General features: G+C 46.1%; 1 long non-coding RNA gene across 1 annotated transcript; it reads right to left on the reverse strand.

Moving 5' to 3' along the window:
• Window positions 1-869: 869 nt before the first annotated feature.
• Window positions 870-7351, reverse strand: LOC122239245. Its single transcript, XR_006218196.1, has 3 exons — window positions 7275-7351; window positions 2679-2821; window positions 870-946 (listed from the first exon to the last, which is right to left on the reverse strand). It is a non-coding gene; the product is annotated as an uncharacterized LOC122239245 (long non-coding RNA).
• Between the last annotated feature and the right edge of the window lie 358 nt (window positions 7352-7709).

Below are 7709 nucleotides of genomic sequence, written 5' to 3' on the forward strand. Positions count from 1 at the left end.
ATGGCTGTTGGAAGTTCCAAGCTGAAGATGTCTCAAAATGTGCTTATAGTGCCGGAGAAAGAGAGATGTGGAGCCTTTTCTGAGAGCTCTGGGAAGTCTCAGGGAGTACTCTTACTGGGCTGGTATGTTAGCCAGCAGCATAGGCTGGTTATGCTGTGGTAACGGTTGATCTCAAATTTGAGACTCAACACCCAAGTTCCTGCTCATGTCCCATGTGTGTCATTGATCCTCAGGTACCCAGAATGTTGGACATTCCCCCATTTTGCAGCTGCACCATCTGGAACTTAACATTTCCTTCACTGCTGCAGCAGAGGAAAGAGAAAACTAGAGAATTAGGCATAAGTTTTTCACTGCTGCAGCCTAGAAGTGACCAATAACACTCCCTCTTCTTTTTGGTTAAAACTACCCTCATGGCCCTGCCTAACCACATGGTGACTGGGAATATGAGGGAGAATTTAGAATGTTTGATGACTCTCACCACTCCTACCATGCCTGGCTTGGCCCAGGACTGTGGCCAGAGCATGACATACTCCCAGTGCTAGGCCTGGGCCATATGCCATCCCAGGGGCTGGTGGAGGAAGCTCAACATGGACGTTTTCAGAGATCCAGCAGACCCAGGCCAAGGTCAAGTGTTGACACTCTGCCTGGAGCAGATCCGAGCCATTAGAAAGCTTAGCTTCAGTCACGTTTCCCCAAAGTGAAATTTCCATCCAAGGTGGAATTTAGTAAACTAGTCACAGGGTAACGACTGAGGACACAGAGCTTGTGTCAGCTGAAAGGGAAATGATGTTGGGATTCCTGATAGTAGATTTAGACCACATGCTGGGGAAGGCTGCCAAGGGAGGTTGCTCGCAAACACTTACCAGTGGACAGGAAGAGGCGGTTCAGTGGGCGAGGCTGTACCTGATCAGGCCTGCTTTTGGCAACGGTCCTGTGCATCCTCTACCTTGTGGGGAAAAAAACAAGTGTTTGATAGGCAGAATAATAGCCTCCAAAAGTGTCCACAACCTAATCCCCAGGAACTGTGACTATGTTGGTTGTGTGGCGAAGAGGAATGAAGGTTGCAGATGGAACTCTGTTTGCTGATCATCTGACTTTGAGATGAGGAGATTCTCCTGGACTGTGCACCTGGGCCCAGCGCAATCACTGGAGGCCTTGTAAGTGGAAAAGGGAGGCCAAAGAGAGAGAACCAGAGAGATGGCAGTGTGAGAAGACCTCTCTCTCTTTGAAGATGGACAGGGACCATGCGTCACACAAATGTGGGTAACCTCTAGAAGCTTGAAAAAGCAAGGAGACAGGTTCTTCTCCAGCACCTCCAGAAGGCAGGTTACTCTTCCCAACATTGATTTTAGTCCAGTGAGACCTCTGTGGAACTTCTAATCTCCAAAACTATAACACAGATAATCAATTTGTGTGGTTTTTAGCCATTAAGTTCGTCTCAGTAGTTATGGGAAACTACCACATTATGGCCTGGGCTTTTACTGGCTTCCATCCAGAAAGTGCATAGAATAGAGGGGTCTTAATATAACTGGACCCTCAGGACCAGGGCAGATTGGTGGAAACCTCCCAGGCTGCCCTTGGGAGATGAAAGGGACCATATGCTGGACAAGAGGGCAGATGCTATGATTCCTGTGATTGGGAAGCAGACCAAAACCAAGGAAGGTACCAGAGAACAAGGTTCTTCTTGGCCCACTGGGTCCTTCCTGGGGTTAAAGCAGTCTAGAGTTTGGCCATTATTTGACTGCCATTGACACCTGAAATATTGCCATTAAATTAGAACCTACTAAAATCAAACCAAAACACAAACCACTGGATATTTTCCCACCAAGGTGAGGTCATGAAGAATTGTAAGAACTCAGATATGACAAGCCAAGAAGCAAGGGCCAAACCCACAGATCTAGTAGTAAATGAGCCCAAGTTGACAGTCACTGATAACAGCCTGCCTTTAGAAAAGTGACTTTGTTCATAATCCTCACATAAGTTGACCCTCACGGTGTGTTCTATATCATGGTCATATAGAAGGAGACAATTATGAAAACAAGATTGGTTTATGGTCAGCTGATGCACTTGTACACATGCTCATGAACACCCATGTATACGCACATAGAGATAGAGACAGCTAAAACTTTTAGTCTCCCCAATTACTTTGTCTGCTGAGAAGAATGAAGACTCACAGGGAAGACTTAACTCCTTCAAATCAAATGGATTTCCCCCTCCTACCTTTGGGAATTGCCCCTGTGCACGGGTAGACCACAAACAGGGCCAGAAGAATGAGGCTTCAACAGTTGGTAATGGGAGTCAGGACTCACCGTTGCTCTGATGGGAATAACAAGTGAGTGCTCTGATCATTTCAGAGAGGCTCAGTAACCTTCGTGCTATGAACTAATGGTCCCAGTCTGGTTCTTAGGCAAGCACATGTTCACATTAAGCTTGAACTTGAGTGCTTGTCTATCTTTTAGTTATCAACATCTAAGTCTTCCAAAGCAAACCATTCTGACATGTGGATTGCATTAGCACCCTCATTTGCAATTACCCTTATGCAGCAAAGGGAGGGAATCAATGTATTTACAGAGACCAAAGCATTTTCAATGCCCCTTCCAGGAACAGCTCTGCTTCAGGATGGCTAAGGCTGAGAACTGCCAAGATGGTTGGCCACCCCTGCCAAGTACCCACTGTACCTGGTTTGTGGGCATGAGAAGGCTTCAAGACGCCAGGACTTTCATTACCAGATTTTGCCAAGTAGACGTTTGCCAACCGAATGCATGCATTACAGGAAACCCATGTCTATTGAGCATCTCTTTTCCAGGTGCACATCTATAATCTTTAAAAAAAATTTTTTTAATGTTTATTTATTTTTGAGAGAGAGAGAGAGACAGACAGACAGACAGAACACGAGTGGGGGAAGGGCAGAGAGAGAGGGAGACACAGAATCTGAAGCAGGCTCCAGGCTCCGAGCTGTCAGCACAGAGCCCGATGCGGGGCTCGAACTCACAAACCGTGAGATCATGACCTGAGCTGGAGTCGGACGCTCAACCACCTGAGCCACCCAAGTGCCACTATAATCTAATTTTATCACCACAGCAACACTCTGAAGCTGATGCTGTTCTTCTCCATTTAGAACTTGGGAATGCAGTCTAACAAGGTTAAGTTGCCCCAGTGTGAGTCCTACAGTGAGCAAAAAACAGAGCCCATCCACATCCCCTTGGGTTATCCTTGCTATGTACTGCAGTGTCCTTTAAGGTAAACCATCTAATCTTGCTAATCTTCAACATGGCCATTTGTAAAATAACAATGATACCCACAATACATCACAGGATTGTTATGAGGATCGGATGGAAAAAATAAATGCCAAATTTCTAATTACTTATAAAGTGCTCTGAGCTCCCAGAAGCAGGAATATACCAGTTAAAACTCTGTATTATTATTTTCAAAACTGTGACTACCAGAAGTCTACACCTTTCATACAATTAGGTTCATCTTCAGATACTCCATTAACTTTGGAAATGAGTTCTAGAGTAGTCTCGGGTTAGCTACATTTATTGAGAGCCTCCCCTGCATTATTTCTAATCGCCACAGCTCACTCTTTCAAGCAGATATTACTGTCCACAATCAGAGCCCGAGAAACTAAGACACAGAGGTTAAGTAACTTGCTCAAGTGACGGAAGCAGGGTGGGAATCCAGGGATGTCTGATCCAAATTCTGTGTTCTGTGCCTTGAATTTTTTAGGAAAGAAATACCACGATGTTATTAATTTATAAACCCACTAATTTACATGGAACAACTAGGTAGCCTGTGGGTCTGTCCTAAAGAGTGCGCACCAATTCCTAATTCCTGCTAAATTTGCTACCGATCCTTCACCCCTCCTCTCTCCCTTTTTACACTTAGATACACAGATGAATGTTCTGTATGAGATAAAACAGTCCAATCCTGCCCAAACCGACATGACCACGATATGAGGTGGTCCGAGCTTGTGTACCTACTGACCCTAGCCCTGGGTGGCCCTGGCAATGGGCTGTATGTGCTCCCCGAGGTCAGGTTGGTGTGTGGGGCAAAGGGCAAGTTTCATGGTAGACAGGCAGGCTCATCCAGCCATGCACATAAACGCTCCCACTCCCCTTCACCTTTCTGGACTTCCTATTTAACTTTTATTTTAGTTTTTTAAACAAACGTCCCCAGTAGAGAAAGATTCCAGCTAGATCACAGGATGCAAATGCAATGTCAGTGGGGGCTGGAATATCTTCAGGTGGAGATAATCCCCACTGAGCCACCTCGGTCTGTAATCCCAGACCTGTTTGTTTTAGATGGGAGACCACAGCATAGTGCAAAGAAGATTGGTGGGCCATAGTCTGTGCTTGGATGCGTATTCCAATAGTCATTTTAATGTTGTTGAGACAAATGCCTCAGCCTCTCTGGACTTCAGTTTTATCATCTCTAACAGGGGAACAACCCATACAGTCATTGTGAGGATTAGCTGACCCATGTGAAAGCTAAAACAGTGGCTGACACATAGAAACATTTAATACACTGGTTGGGTGAAGGAGAAGCTGAGTAAATTCTTACCTAAACTGGAGAAGGCCTGGTGTGTCCCATACACTGTGACTCATATGGATGGACCAGAAACGTCATATCCCCATAGAGTAGTCCTAGTATGGAGGTGCCTGGGTGGCTCAGTCGGTTAAGCGTCTGATCCTTGATTTCGGCTTAGGTCATAATCTTACAGTTCATGAGTTTGAGCCTCGTGTTGGGCTCTGGGCTGATAGTATAGAGCCTGCTCGGGATTCTCTCTCTCTCCCCCACTCCCCCTGCCCCCATTTGCACATGCTCTCCCTCTCAAAATAAATAAACATTAAAAAACTTTTTTTTTTTTTTTTTTTTTTTTTTAAAGAATGGTCCTGGTATGACCCAGCAATGGCTTCCTTGATTGTCTGCCAAGATGTGACCAGACTGGGCATGACTCAGACTTGAGGTTCCCCAAGGAATGGTACCCACTGCCCTAAATATGATCTCTGTTTAATAGTGTTTTCTCAAACTGTGGTGTGGGGGCCACTTGAGTCAGGATCACCCTGAGTGCCTTTCAAAATGCACATGGTTGGGCTCCATCTAGATCTACAGACCCGACACCTCTTAGGTGGGGGTGAGGTGGGAATTTGCATCCTTGGTCCTCTCTTGGCCCAGAGCCTGAAAGAATTAACCAAGTTTTGGCTGAGCAAGAGGAGGAAATGAGACTCCAGGGAGGTGCTATAGCTGAACATTCCTCCGAGAGCCTTCTCCACCTCCCAGCTCAAAGAACCCCTGCTACTGAATTCCCAAGGGTAGAGGATACAGTCCATGTTCTGTAAGGACGCCCTCCCACCAAAGAAAATCCTGGAAGAGGCATTATGACAGAGAGAAGAGTTTTTCAGGCTTTTCCTTAATACCCAGGCTTCTCCTAGGGTTATTCTAATAATTACAATCGTTTAAGAAGCTCTGTTAGGAGCTGGAGTAACGAAGAAGTATAAAATGCAATCCATGTCTGGAATGCTTACAGACAGGTGATTAATTGGCAAGACAAGTAGCCCTTAATGAAATAATTTAGGGGAGCATAGTTATGACAAAATTGTGACTGGTTAAAAATGGTTCCGGTACAAGGTATCATGCAGTCCCTGTTTTGTATGGCTCATTCCCTGCACACAGGAACTTTGCTTCTTTATACTTTTAGCAAGGGAAGTGAGTGTGGCTAAGTCAAGATGAAGTCCTTAGGGGATCAGGGGTATGTTTTGGGGAAGGATGCATTGTTAAAAGTCATGAGCTTTGCACTAGAGGACTCTGTGCCCTTTGGAGAATGAAGGGCTATGGAAGGAAGAGGAAAGGGCACAGGGATGTCTCCTGCTCACACAGAGGCATACACTCAGGGCTCTTCTAGAACAAGGATAAACGTTGTTTGTTTGTTTGTTTTGTTTTTCATTTTTGAAAGAGAGAGCGGATGAGTGAGGGAGGAGAAGAGAGAGACAGAGGGACAGAGGATCTGAAGCAGGCTCTGTGCTGACAGCAGAGAACCCAATGCAGGGCTTGAACTCATGAAACGTGAGATCATGACCTGAGTTGAAGTTGGATGCTTAATTGACTGAGCCACCCAGGTGCCCCAAGGGTAAAGGTTCTGACAAGAGGCATTCTCCCTTTCCTTCCTAACTCCGGAAGGGTTGAACTGACTCTGGGCACTGTAATGAGGAGAAAACACACCCAATACTTCTGTTTAATCTCAAATCCACGTCTAGACTCCTATTTAATTTTGAAAAATTATCTCCACCTCTCTGAGGTTCATTTTTTTTTTCATCTCCACAACGCAGAAGATAATTTTTTACCTTGCAAGTTGGTTGTACCATATAATTTCTATGAAAGTGCTCTATAAACGCTAATGTTCCATACATGCTTTTTTTTTAAATGCATAACTCCTCTTCCACATCCCATAATAAAGATTTGAGGTGTAGCTTTTATTATTTCTCGCAGCTGCTAACACTGTGTCATACCCATAGCAAATCCTCAGCATAGGTTTCCAGCCAACACTGATAATTCTCTCCTTTCCACAAGCCAAAGAAACATTTCTGCTCTGTTACATCCTAGGCCAGGAGCTGGGTGTTTTAGGAGTATTTTACAGAGGAGTAAACATTTCAGAAGACCTGACATTATTAAAATCCATCCTTAATTGTTTACTTTTTTCAGTCACCAGGAGCCTTGGAAAAAAACGGGTGAGTCAGAATGGTCAGGGAAACGCAAAGGAGTGTGAGTCACGGGGTCACGGGGGCGGGGGGACACTTGCCTGCTAGGGGCACTTTCACGAGGCCAGCCCAATGATTTCTGCACTAGCTCTTCTGACTATGGGTCCTCATTCATTTGGCCAAACCGCCAAGCATCCCAGAGCAATGCATCTCCAGCTGGCTCTGGAGAGCCCCACCCCCCACCACTCACACTCTTCCATGCATGGGGCTTAGGCCAGAAGGGGGTCGGGGCCTATGACAAACTGATCTGGTTCTCGTGCCCTCAGAACGTCCCTCCCAGAGGGTGCAGCACAGTCCTCCCTGCCTCCTGACTGATGGGTCCAAGCGGCTCCTGCCTCAGATGCGGAACATCCTCGAGAAAAAGCTTGCAGGGAGGTTTCTGCCAGCCAGGCAGGGACTGGCTGTCTGACTAGCGGTAGAGCTCCTGGCAACAGTGGAGGCTGATGAGTCACCAGAGAGGTTTCCAACCTATTCTTATACCCTGAGAATAGCAGTGGTAACTCATTTGCATCAGCACACCTCTATTTTGGGCAGGTCTTTTTGGAGTTGGGGTTTCCTGTAGTGCGCGTTAAGTACGCGGTCTCCTTTGAGGTCCCCTCTGCTCAGATTTGGCATCCTGGGCCTGCCGAGTCGCCTTGGCAACAGTAGCTACTCATAATGGCAAAAAGGGGTGGGACTCCCCAGGCAAGGTTTACTTCAGCACTTTCTTTTTCCAGTTGCTCAGATTCTCATCAACTGAGATAATATAATTAAATGCTGGCTGCCTGGCTTCAGGCCCAGGGCGTGAAAAGAGGCCACATTATTGATAGTTCCATTTCCTTTCCCCTTTCTGGAGGTCACGAGGGTGGCAAACTCCAAAGGCACGTGTGGTTCTGTTTTCCCATCCATTCGTGGAGGCGGGCTGTTACAAAATGGTGGACCCCGCTTTGGTTGGTGAAGCTTTTGCTCTTCAAG

The sequence above is a fragment of the Panthera tigris genome, chromosome A1 (assembly GCF_018350195.1).
Source record: "Panthera tigris isolate Pti1 chromosome A1, P.tigris_Pti1_mat1.1, whole genome shotgun sequence".
Taxonomy (NCBI): Eukaryota; Metazoa; Chordata; class Mammalia; order Carnivora; family Felidae; genus Panthera; species Panthera tigris.